The sequence below is a fragment of the Trematomus bernacchii genome, unplaced genomic scaffold (genome assembly GCF_902827165.1).
Source record: "Trematomus bernacchii unplaced genomic scaffold, fTreBer1.1, whole genome shotgun sequence".
Lineage (NCBI taxonomy): Eukaryota > Metazoa > Chordata > Actinopteri > Perciformes > Nototheniidae > Trematomus > Trematomus bernacchii.
In genome coordinates, this window is record NW_022987595.1 from 393,680 (window position 1) to 406,789 (window position 13,110).

Here is a 13,110-nt window from a genome sequence, read left to right on the forward strand (position 1 = left end):
AATTGTGCCACGAATTACACATATGATGTTTGTCAATTTAAAAGATAATTTTGCAAGTCAAAAAAATTAAAATGTGTTGTAAAACTGTGAAGTAACACATTTGTTTGTGTGAAAGGCTCAATGAACTACATCTCTGGTCAACCACACACGTCACCAAGATGGCCGTCACTACTGTCTTGTCAACAAACGATTGACTACCCTCACTATCACCACAATGAAACACGTCCTGAAGAATGTCATGCAAAGCCTGCCTTCCTTTGATTCTCTCTGAACTGCCTGGTCGTTTTAATGTTTAATGTCAACCATTTGTGCAGATAGGATGAAGTAGAAAAGATCGCCGATGCTAACGTTAGCGTTAGCATTTCTCCCCCGGAATTAAATGGTGTATTATAGAATGATCACACCGGTGACAGTACTATTCAAAGGGTTCACGAAATATGACTACTACTCTTACTGTTTAACATTTTGGGTTACTTAATGTTACTTCATGTTAAGGCTAATAAAAATGACAAGGCTGTAATGCTAACTAACGTGCTAGCTACTAGCTAGGTAGCTAACTTGATCAAGCCACTCCTGGTCGTTTCATCAGACGGGAAGCAAAAGAACGAGCAAGACCCATTGCTGGTATAATAACAACCTGGTACTAAGCACACAGGCATCTTGTTAAAGTTATCTTATCTTAGCCAGCGCCATATAGATAGATTATATCTATATTGCGCTGATCTTAGGTATCTGAATGGTGGAGGTAAACAATTGTGACATCACTTACGCGACTCTGGGATTTGTAGTCTTTCTAGTTACGTATTTTTCATAGTCTTATATTTCAACAGTTTTACGACAAACTGTGACTTTTTTGACATGGAAATGATTTTTTAAGATTGACAAACATCATATGTGTAATTCATGGCACAATTCAAACGGGATCGAAAGATAAGTTTTCTCTCCCCATTGACTTCAATGCATAACTTTTCCGGAATAAGGTCCCATACCCCGGAAGTAAGTGGGAGGGACTTCGCCACTCTATGTTCTACTTTTGAAGCTGAGGCGGAGGCGGCAGCCAATCAAATCCCGCGTATGCAAATCTGACAGTTCACGCGCTAGCCAATCAAACCGCGTGTATGCTGGGAGAGCCAGACCGCAGTTCATTTCCTCATATGCCAAAAAATTGAGGAGAAAATAATCGGAGCGGTAGGGAATCACCCGGTGCTTTATGATCAGTCTCTGTTCACCTACCGGGATACAAACCGGAGGAGCCAGGCATGGAGGGAGGTGGCAGAGACAGTGGGTGAAACTGGTAGGTTTTCGCCTGTTTGGGGAGTTTATATCCAGTGTACTTCGTTTGAATGGACAGCAGGCATAGACAGTATATTTAGCCACCATGCAATGTTGCATAAAATAGCACCATAGACATTAATTAAAAATCGCTTTTTAGACATTAATGTCTATGGTGAGATTCATACACGGGAGCCTTTTTAAAGCCTTTTTACCCCGCTGCAAACAGAACCCCCCCCCCCCCCCCCCCCCCTTCCCATCACAAACTTTACACAGATCCCCCCCTTCCAATTATCAACTCATGTCTTGTTTCCGCAAACTCTTGTGTCCTGCAGCAGCTAAACGTTTTGCAAGCCCCCGTTCGTTTAGTACCTAAAATAATAGACATCGCTTTTTCCAGCTGACAAACCCGACTTTCTGGTCACTTCTTCAATTTTCCAGCCCTTGGGGAGAGACACGGGAGATTCATGTGATTGGTTGTTGGTCGCGTTGCTCGCGTAAACTCCCCAAGCTCAAGACACGCCCACCGCCAAGCGGCAACGCATGCCGCCGTGTGTAGGCTGCGTTACTGGTTCGGACGTCACATGTCACATGATTTGAAGCAAGCTTCGAATCACTGCTTCTATGGGCCCGATGAGAGGTAGTGAAGGCAACACTTGTTATGTACACCCGGACGGAGGAAACCAAACTGCGGCCGGAAGAAGGAAGTGAAGTTGGAGACGCGTGGCAGAAAGCTCAGAGAGAATCGGAAATTCGGATACATACAGAAACGGTAGCATTGGACTGTTATTTTGGCGGATTTGCATAAACTGTACATTGAGTGTTTCATCATGTCAACCAGCTCAGATGGTAGCCAAAGAAACAATATGGAATGGATGATATCCAAAGCTGCGAAGAAGAAAAGATCTTTGAGAGAAAGATAGTTCAGTAAGAGCTCGAAGTTGGTCGGATTGGTCGGGTGAAGCAGACGAGGCTAAGCAAAACAAAAAATCAAGAGTCAGTCAAAATGACAGCCAAGCAATGTTGAATAAAGAAATAGAACACAAGTGGAAAGTTGTAATATAATTCAATCAGGATGGTGGGCATTACCACGCAATTAAACTTACCAAAGCAATTGAAAAAGAGATTGGAAAAATTAAATTTGCTAAATTCATGAACAACAAGCGGGTATTGATACATGCCAATAACAAACAGCAGCAGGAAAAGATTCTGGGAATGAACTCACTGAATGGGGAGAAAATGAAGGCGCATGTTCCAGGAGCAATGGCAAAACTGAGAGGAGTAATCTCAGGAGTACCATTGGACATGTCAATGGAAGATGTGAAAAGTGAATTAAAAGGAGGCAAAATAGTGGAAGTCACAAGGCTTAAAAGCAAACGGGATGGTACACTCAAAGAAACATTATCAGTTCTCATTCAGTTTGAGAGAATCTTACCTAAGGCAGTACAAATGGGATATTTGAACTTCATGGTTAGGGAGTACATCCCCAAACCTCTCAGGTGCTACGCATGTCAACGAATGGGGCACACAGCGCAGCAGTGTAAAGGACAGCTAAGGTGTGCGAGATGCGGAGGAAAACATGAGTATGGGAAATGTGAAAAGGATGCAAAGGTTAAATGTTGTAACTGCGGAGGAGATCACAGTGCTGCGTTTGGAGGTTGTGAAGTGCAGAGAGAGGCCAGAGAGGTGCAGAGAGTTAAGATTACAAACAAAGTTTCATATGCAGAAGCAATAAAGAAAGTAAGGGGAACAGTAACAATCAATAAGACCCCTAGTGGAATGGAGCAGAGCATTACAATACAAAATGTCAGGAACACACCAAAAAGTAATCTTCAAATCCAACCCCACAGCGCCACCAAGAGTACAGAGGATGATGATGTTTTAGGAGTGAAAAAGGTGAATTTTGTGGTATTTATATGCCATACTGTAAATGTTGCATTGCAGTTAAAAAAGAAAAGTGATAGAATCAAAGCCATTGTGGAGGCAGCTGGAAAATTCCTTGAAATGAAAGATATGAAAGCAGATCAGATACATGCAATGCTAACTATAAATGGAGCTGGGGAAAATCAGGATGAGGGTTAGATCCTTAATCATGGTGCTGCACATACTACAGTGGAACGCAAGAAGCCTCATAGCTAATGGTCAAGAATTCAAGAAATATATATATGATCTAGAGGTAGTCCCTGAGGTAATATGTGTGCAAGAAACCTGGTTACGACCTCAATTAGACTTTGTCATTCCAGGATTTAGCTGTATAAGGCAAGATAGAGATAATAATCAAAATGGTGGAGGGTGTGCCACGTTTCTCAAAGATGGTGTGGCATATAGGGAGGTGCAATCTCCTGATGATATAGAGTGTATTATAGTGGAAATCTGCAACCCTAGGAAACAAGATAACATTAGGATAATCAATTTATACAACCCATGTAAAAATCTAACCACTGATATATTTAAAGAAATAGCAGGCAATAAACATAGGAAGGAAGTTTGGTGTGGTGATTTCAATGCACACAACAGTCTATGGGGCAGCAACCATACAGACAGTAACGGAAATATAGTGGAAGAAATGCTGGAGGAAAGAACACTAGTATGCCTTAATGATGGACATGGCACAAGAGTAGATGTACACAGGGGGAAGGTTTCATGCCTGGATCTGACATTAGTGTCAAACTGTTTAGTTCATACATGCGAATGGTTTGTTTTGAATAACTCCACAGTAGGAAGTGACCATTATCCAGTGCTTACTAAAATGAATACTAATGTATATATACAGGAAGGAGGTGCAATAACCAGGTGGTGCTTTGCTAAAGCTGATTGGGGGAAATGTAGGATATGGTGTGAGGAGTCGGTACACCTGCTAACATCAGAGGGAAGCATAGAGGTCATTACAAGCCAAATAACGCAACATATTCTAAATGCAGCAGAGAACAGTATACCCAAAACAACAACCAAGGGTAGGAAGAAAGTGGTGCCATGGTGGAATGAGGAATGCAGCAGGGCTATTAAAGAGCGAAATAATGCATTTAGAGAATTAAAGAAAAACATGACACAAAATAATGTTATAGAGTTTCAAAGGAAAAGGGCAGCTGCTCGAAGGACAATCAAATACACAAAAAAAAGAACATGGAGAGAATTTTGTTCTACCATTGGCAGAGGAGTAAAATTAGGTGATGTCTGGTCCATGTTTAAGCGGATGAGTGGGAAAAGGAAATCCATTAAAATTCCAGCTTTGGTTGATGGGGAGAGGCTGGCAGTGACAGATAAAGAGAAGGCAGACATGTTAGGAAGGACACTTGCAGCAGTACATAGCGGGGAGCATCTCAGTGATATTCATAGGCAGCAAAAACAGCAGTTACTAGCAGAGAATGAAAACGTGAAGGAGAAGAGACAGGATAATAGGTCAGCTCTTGATGTGGAATTTACAATGTCAGAACTCAAAATAGCCTTACAAGGTACAGGTTATACAGCCCCAGGACAAGACCAGCTATGTTATGCTATGTTTAGACAGTTGCCTATGGAAACTATGACAATGGTGCTGAGTCTTTTCAATAAAATCTGGAGAGAAGGAGATATGCCAAGTTTGTGGAAAACAGCAGTCGTGCTACCATTCAATAAGCCAGGGAAAGATACAGCTAACCCTAGTAACTACAGACCAATAGCTCTTACATCACACCTATGTAAATGGATGGAAAAGATCATTGTCCGTAGGCTCTCACATGTACTGGAGCAGAAAGGGCTGCTGAGTAGTTTTCAGAGCGGATTTCGTAAAGGGCGGTCCACAATAGATGCTTTAGTAAGAGTGAGTAATGATGTGGAAAAAACATTGAAAATGAAAGAGATAATGGCAATAGTGTACTTTGACATTGAAAAGGCGTATGACTGTATGTGGAGGGATGGGTTACTGATCAAATTGAGTAGAATGGGTATTGGAGGGAGAATGTACAATTGGGTAAGGGCCTTTTTAACAGACAGGACATTTAGAGTAAAGGTTGGAGCAGATATTTCCAACTATTTTGAAATAGAAAATGGTATCCCCCAAGGGAGTGCAGTCAGTCCAATATTATTTAACATCATGATCAATGATATATTTACATGTTTAGACACATGCATTCAATCGGCTCTATACGCAGATGATGGGGCTATTTGGATGAGGGGAAGAAATGCCCCATACGTAATGGAGAATATAGCTAGAGCGATTAAAAAAGTGGAGAGGTGGTCATATAACTGGGGATTCAAAATGTCAGAAAGCAAGTCATGCTACATGGTATTCACAAACAAACGCAAGATTGATGGCCAACAGCTAACACTATATGATCGTCCAATGACAAAGGTGAATGAGTTCAAATACCTAGGACTGTGGTTTGATAGCAAATATACATGGAAAATGCATATTAAACAAGTGGAAACAAAATGCAAAAAAGTATTAAATGTATTGCGAGCTGTAGCTGGATGCAACTGGGGCGCAGACAAACAAGCATTAATAAACATTTACAGATCAATTATGAGGTCCACAATAGATTATGGTTGTATAGTGTATGGAGCAGCAGCAAAAACATCGCTTTTAAAAATTGATAGAATACAATATAAAGCATTGCGGTTGTGTATTGGAGCGATAAAGTCATCCCCTATCAATGCAGTTCTGATAGAAGCAGGAGAGACACCTCTGGAGATCAGAAGAGAGAAACTTGCTCTGTCATACTGGGTCAGGCTACAAGGAAGTGGAGAAGGAAATATTTCAAACAGAATATTACAGGATTGCTGGGAATATGCAAAATTCCAGGGACGTGGGTTTGGCTGGACGAGTAAGGAGAGAACGAGGGCATATGGAGTGGAGAATATCACATTTGCTAAAGCAACCCCATTTAGCAGCGTTCCCCCATGGCTTTTCCCAGAAGCTAAAATAGATATGAGTATTGTAGAAAGGAAAAAAGAGTGGCAAGTAAATGAAGTGGGAATTAAAACAAGTATGTATCTGAATGAAAAGTATTACAATTGCCTACAAATGTACACAGATGGTTCTAAGAACAAGGAAGAGTGTGTTGGAATTGGTATATACATCCCAGAATTTAAAATATCTATTTCAAAAAGAGCGTCTGATCAATTATCAGTGGACACAGCAGAAATGCTGGCTGTAATAATAGGATTACAGTGGGTTGAAGAGGTCAGACCAGATAGGGTGGTGATGTGCACAGATTCATTGTCCATATTACAAAGCATACAATCAACAACAACTGCCAGAGAAGACATTCTCATAGAACTGAATCATATCCTGTTAAGACTGCACAGAGGCGGCATAGATCTGCAGTTCTGCTGGGTGCCTGCTCATGAGGGGGTGAAAGGGAACGAGTGTGCTCATGAGGGGGTGAAAGGGAACGAGTGTGCTCATGAGGGGGTGAAAGGGAACGAGTGTGCTCATGAGGGGGTGAAAGGGAACGAGTGTGCTGATAAATTAGCAAAAAGTGCACTACAAAAGGAAATAACATTACCAGTTCAACTTGGAAAAGGAGAAGGAAAAGCAGTGATTAAGAAGAAAGGGATGGAGATCTGGCAGAAAAGGTGGGAGAAAGACCAGAAAGGCAAAGAGTATCACAAAGTACAAAAGACAATTACAATTCATATTTATAAAGAAAGAAACAGAAGGGAGGAAATCACGATCGCTAGACTCAGAATAAATCACACAGCATTGAATGGTAGTCTGTATGTCATGGGGAAAAGTGACAGTGACAAGTGTGGGAGCTGTGGAGTAAAAGAAGATGTAGAACATATCTTGATACATTGTGACATCTATAAAGCGGAAAGAGGAAAACTAAAGGCTAAAGTTTTAGAGGCAGAGAGGGAATGGAGTGTGGTTGGTGTTTTGGGAACAAAAGGAGAGGGAGTGAGAGCTACCAGAAAGGCACTGTTTACATTCTTGAGTGAAACTGGGGTAGGAAAAAGAATTTAACATTAGGTCAAGAAAGAACATAGATTTTTATTTTTGTTTTATTTATTTAATGTTTTTTTTTGTTGATTTATTTTGATTAGATCATAGGTTAAAGAGTTGGTATGATATGATGATTCATACTCTTGTACAGTAGGTGGCGGTATGCACCTTTTAAGTTGTTTGCAATCCGCCGAAGAAGAAGAAGAAGAAGAAGAAGAAGAAGAAGAAGAAGAAGAACAAGAAGAAGAACCTGGATCCATGTGGCGTCTCGTCGCTACGGTTCTCTCTCTCTGTGTTCCTGAGAAAGTGTGTGTGAGCTCCAGCACTACTGATCCATCATCTGTGTGTCTGGATAAACCTCCGAATGGACTCTGTGCTCTTTTTTCTGGAGCGTTTACCTCGGACTATAGGAGCTAGCTTAGCATGTTAGCTGGAAACACGTTAGCAACACTAGTCAGATTGAGAGTTTGATGGAGAGAGAAACGGTGTGTTTAACGGAGTCTGCAGGGAAAGGTGATCTAGGAAACATGAGTAAAGTCCAAATGCTCGAGGAGGAGCTGTCTCTTTCCAAAGAGGAGAACAAGAGACTCCAGAAACTACTGGACGCTGTTTTACAGCCTCAGCTTCGGATACACAGAGCAGGTATGTTCCCTTTACTCTTCATTAACACTTTAAACTCTTCAGTAGCACTTTATTATCACATTAATAACACTTTAGACCAGGGGTGTCAAACTCAAGGCCCGGGGGCCAAATCCGGCCCGCGACTTCATTTTATGTGGCCCCACAAGAGCTTGCAAAGAATATAATATGTTTATTATACGGTTACATGCTACTTTACAGAAGCACGTTGCCCATAAACGACATGTCCCACAATGCATCTCAAATTTGACTTTTTCTCAGAATTTGACTTTTTTTTGTCCAAATATGCCTTTTTTCTTAGAATTAGCCTTTTTCTCATAAATAGATTTTTTTTTCAAAATGTCACTTCTCTTTTTCAAAATGTCACAATCAATGTTTTTCCAGTGTTGTATCTTGTGATCAATAATTGTATGTCCACAACATAGGAGTAGATTTAACTGGTTTTACTTTGGTAACATGCTTCCGGGACTTCCTCGTGGGAACATGTACAACAGGCTCTTTTTAATACCAAGAGTGAGTTTGCCCCCTGCTGGACAAATGCAATAACATGTAATAATAACACAAGGTAAGATACCACATCCAGAATGTGGCTTTTCTTTTAAAATCATATTGTGACATTCTTACTGAAGAGACTTGCAATTATTTGCTCTAGACTTCTGCTTTCAGACGTAGTTAATTATGAAGTTATATTAATTAATGATATAGTCTTAAAGTTACAACCGGCCCTTTGAGTGCAACCATAATGCTGATGTGGCCCGTGATGAAATTGAGTTTGACACCCCTGCTTTAGACCCTTTATCAGCACGTGCTGCAGGTAGTACATCCTGAAGTAAAAGTACAAACACCACACTGTGAAAATACTCCATTATTATAATTATTACGGAAGAGCAAACCTACCAAAATAAATATATTTAGAAAAATACATACATTGAATAATATGCTATCTAATTTACTGATTTAAATATTACCCATACATGTATGCACTAGTTCAGGCATCCTCAAAGTCCGGACTCCGGTCCGGATCCGGACCGAACCACAACTGTCTCTGGACTCTGAGCAAATTATACTTTTCATATGTATTATCTGTATTATCTGTGTTATCTGCGAGACATCGCCACAACGCAACGAGTCAAAATTCTCCGGAATGTCCACTGCAAACAGCGCTCTGCATGTCAGACTGTTCCACTGTCTGTGTGTGTCTGTCAACGCTATGGTCCAATCACATTCAGCATCCCGTCAGCGTTTCCCCCCCCCACCAACAGTCTGCGAATCAGAGGCACAGTAGGGCGGGTCTTCACGGAAAGCGGGTGGGAAAAATGCGTGTGTGTTTAAAAAAAAGACAGAGCGAGAGTTAACAGCTCATCTAGCTGCATCTGTACTGTAGCTAGTAGCCTAGTTTCACCTACCGGGGTGGCATGGGGTGGCAACTACCACCCTAAAAATAGGCCTTGCCACCCCAGCTGCCACCCCAGTTGGCAGCTTTGTTTTGAAAGAAAAGTTGTGGCTCATCGGGCATTTATGAGAGAAAGTCTCTAATGTCCAAATGCAAGTGAATGCAGCACAAGATGCACGTCTTGTAACCCCTGCCCCGGCAGGGGGAGGAAATATGATTGGCGATTTCATTTGAACGGTACGGCGCAAAACGAGAAGCATTCGGACCCAAGTACTGAAGGAATGAGGTATTTGCGGTCTACAATGACAGAGAAGAGACTGTCAAGTTTGGCTGTACTCAGCATTGAATCAAAACGCACTAAAACTTTGGATCTTAGGCCCCGCTCACACGGGACCGTTTGCGTTTATGCACAGTATGCATATTCAAAAAAGTCTTCCGTTCACATGCATTTGTTTCATTTAACGTGTCTGTTTAAACGAGGCCGCTGGAAACGCTGTAGTACATATGCTGGGACTGTAAGTGGCGCTGTAACTTCCGCCAAAATACACCAAAAGCCGCGAAGAAGAGCAGCCTGGAGCAGCCCCGCAGCAATGTTGCCATGGCTACCCTTCTGTTTAAGCCCCGAAACAGAAACTGAAAGAAACCGAATCTGTTGTTGCTGATGGTTGTGGTAGAGGAGCTGTATATTTTTGCACTAATATCTGTAGCATGGTCAGTAGCAGTAGCACTAGCAGTAGCTTCTGACAGGAGGAAGTCAGTGTGTGTGGCGATTGCTGGTATTCAGCGGGATATAGTCATTTCCTCAGCATATGGATAAATGCAACGGGGAAGTTAACTGAAAGAAACCAAGAAGCACGTCTCTGTGGATATTGCATCGAGAGGACGGCTCAGAATGAGAGATATTCTCTACAAACACCGGGTGAGATGCACCTTTGTCAATATAATGGATCAATGCATGAAATCTGACTCTGTTTATTTTGTTTAAGGAGTATATTGGGCGTTAACAATTCTGGTTTGCCTTTTATAATATTATTTCATTCAAGAACCCCTTGTGCGTTTAATTAACACAGCTATTTTTGATAGTTGCTAGTACAGCAGTGAGCAGGAGAGGCGGGGCTATCCTATTTTTTCAGGAAATATTCGTATCGAGGTGATTACACGGACTCTGTTGACCCCCCAGAGCGTTTCGTTTGCAAATCTATCCACCTTGGGACCCGTTATTGTTTGTGGGGTCAGTTTCTATCGGCCTCGTGTAAATAATAGGGCTATACGCACGCGAAACTATGCAGATACAAGCAGTTTTCTCCTCGTGTAAACGGCGCCTTAATCAGTTTGTGAGGCGTTTTGCTGAACAAGATGGTAATCGCCACATTCAGCTGTAATAGACATGTCAACTTGATGCTCTGCTCACGGATGAGCATACAAACTGTTAAGATGATGACCTTACGTGTGTAAATATATTGTTTTCTTTGTGGGGTCTGCCCCCAAAAACAGTTTTAAGTCCTGAGAAAGTCAAATAAGACGGTGTGTAAAACTACACTGCCCAGCCAAAAAAAAGTAACCACTTTCATTTAACTAGGCCAGTAGGTAAGGACTTTCCACTGGATAATAACTGAAGTATAAAAGAATGCATGACTGAAGTGATGGAGACCATGTTTGAAGGCAAACAAAAAGAGGAAATAACAGGTCAAATCAAGCAAATCCCCCTCTCAGATTCCACAGCAACCAGAAGAACATAAATACTGGCTGGTGATTTGATTAATCAGCTTTGTGATGGAATACAAAATGCACAGTGCATTTCCTTAGCTGTGGATGAGTCCACTGACAATGCTCAGTTGCTGGTGTTTGTGAGTTTTTATGATGAGGCAAAGGGGGAGTTTGTTGAAGATGTGTTGGGCCTGACGAACCTCAGTGGACACACAAGGGGGCAAGACATTTATAAAGCAATAATGGGAATGCTGAATGAAAGAGGGTGCAGCTGCCTTTATTCATAACTGTGCAGCTCACACTGCGACTCTGAGGGATCAAGCACAGACACAATAACAATGAAAACTGCTGCATACAGATTATTTTTGTTTTTGCAACCTCGTGTTAAGAATCTTGTTGCAATTGTTTAAAAGTTTGAATGACCGTAATAAACGGACCTTTGTCTTATTGAAACATTTTTTTTTGGACCTTTAAGATTTGTATTTGAGTACCCCTGCACTAGTTGATTAAATGTGACATACATTGATACTTTAGTTTTAATGTGCTTCTTTATTCACCTTTTCTTTTTAAATGTGTAAAAGCAAATAAAAACAAATACTTTGGATTAATTCAAATTGCGCGAGAATAATTCATAAAGAAATCAGGAAGGGTCTTAACTACACGTCCCAGGAGCCAAGTGTTCCTCGGTGCGTTCTCATCAACGATGACGACCAGGTCTCCGGGGGTGAAGTTTCTTTTGATAGTATTCCAGTTGAGCCGTTCTTGCATCAAAGGAAGGTATTCCCTGGTCCAGCGCTTCCAAAACAGGTCAGCAAGGTATTGCACCTGCCTCCTGGCTGAAGAGTTTGCAGCTGATAGCCAGTAACGTTGAAGGAGTTTGGAGAGCATGTGACCTGAGTGACCAACTTGATGATGTATGTGGCTTAGTATCAACTTGGAAATACGAGAATGTTTAAGTAGAATCATTGGATGTTTGAAGTCAGTTGGCATAGCCATCTTTGTAGTTCTTCCTCCAACTCTCAGAATCCCAGCATCAATGATAGAGTCCAGCTTGTATAGGGAGCTTCCTCTATTGCACTGTTTGGCTTTTTCCAGCAAGGCAAAATCCTCTTTGAAATGCTGTCTCTGCTCGTGGCAAATAATGGCCTTTTCATACTCGTTTTCTGGAAAGTCATTCATATATTGTCTTTCATTAAGCTTCTCAAGGTGAACAATTGAGGTCCTGTTCACTACTGCCACAGGGGTTTCATCCGGATCTGTGGAAGCATTAGGTGGACCATTAACGACCCATCCTGACAGTGTTTTCACTGCATATGGGCCGTTTCCTTGGGTATTTATAACTTTCCATGGTTCCATAGCCTTTGGAGTATTTACTCCAATAAGAAGTCCCACGTCAGCATCTAATTCTTTTATTTGGATTTCCTGCAGATAAGGCCATTTCTTGAGGTCCGCCTGGGTAAGAATGTTTCTTTTGGTAACGGATTTTGTTCTGAGTGTAAACCTTGGGCAACTTTATATATGTGCCATCTTCCACATTGCCCACTTCTAGACCCGTTACCTCAAAACTCCTGACTGTTTTCTCTGTTCCCATCGTTTGAAGAAGGACTTCAGTTCTCCGTCCTCTAGCACCAAGCTGCCTCATGAGCCCCTCTGTGCAAAATGTGTCGGTACTACCAGGGTCCAGGAATGCATAGGTCAGTATACTTTTATTTCCATGGCAGAGTTTCACCTTCACTGGCACTATGGCAAGTATGCTGTCTTTACCAGCCCCAATTCCTTCACCTTCTCCTACTGAAACAAGAGCACTGCTGATGGATGTCTCTTCAGGCCTTGCTCCTCCACTCTTCTGCTCTGTCTTATCATGTTTAAAGTTCTCAGTTTCAGGCTTAGAAGATCTTTTAATGTGCAGAATAGTTGGGTGTCTAGCATGACAGATTTGACAGGTCATTCTCCTGTTACGGTTCCTGCTCAAGTGCCCCACCTTCAGGCAGCCAAAGCATAGTCCTTTCTCTTTCAGAAACTCAATTTTAGCTTCATGAGATATTGAATGTATTGTATGGCATTCAGCTAAAGCAGGGGTTCCCAACCCCCGGTCCGCGGACCGGTACCGGGCCGCAGAGGTGTTACTGCCGGGCCGCGAAATAGCTGTGAGTTTATCGTAATATTTGCAGAATTA

At 41.7% G+C, this 13,110-nt stretch overlaps 1 long non-coding RNA gene across 1 annotated transcript; it reads left to right on the plus strand.

The window, feature by feature from the left end:
* The first annotated feature begins 12,233 nt into the window (after nucleotides 1-12,233).
* Nucleotides 12,234-12,876, plus strand: LOC117482457. Its single transcript, XR_004555883.1, has 3 exons — nucleotides 12,234-12,264; nucleotides 12,363-12,390; nucleotides 12,535-12,876. It is a non-coding gene; the product is annotated as an uncharacterized LOC117482457 (long non-coding RNA).
* The last annotated feature ends 234 nt before the right edge of the window (nucleotides 12,877-13,110 follow it).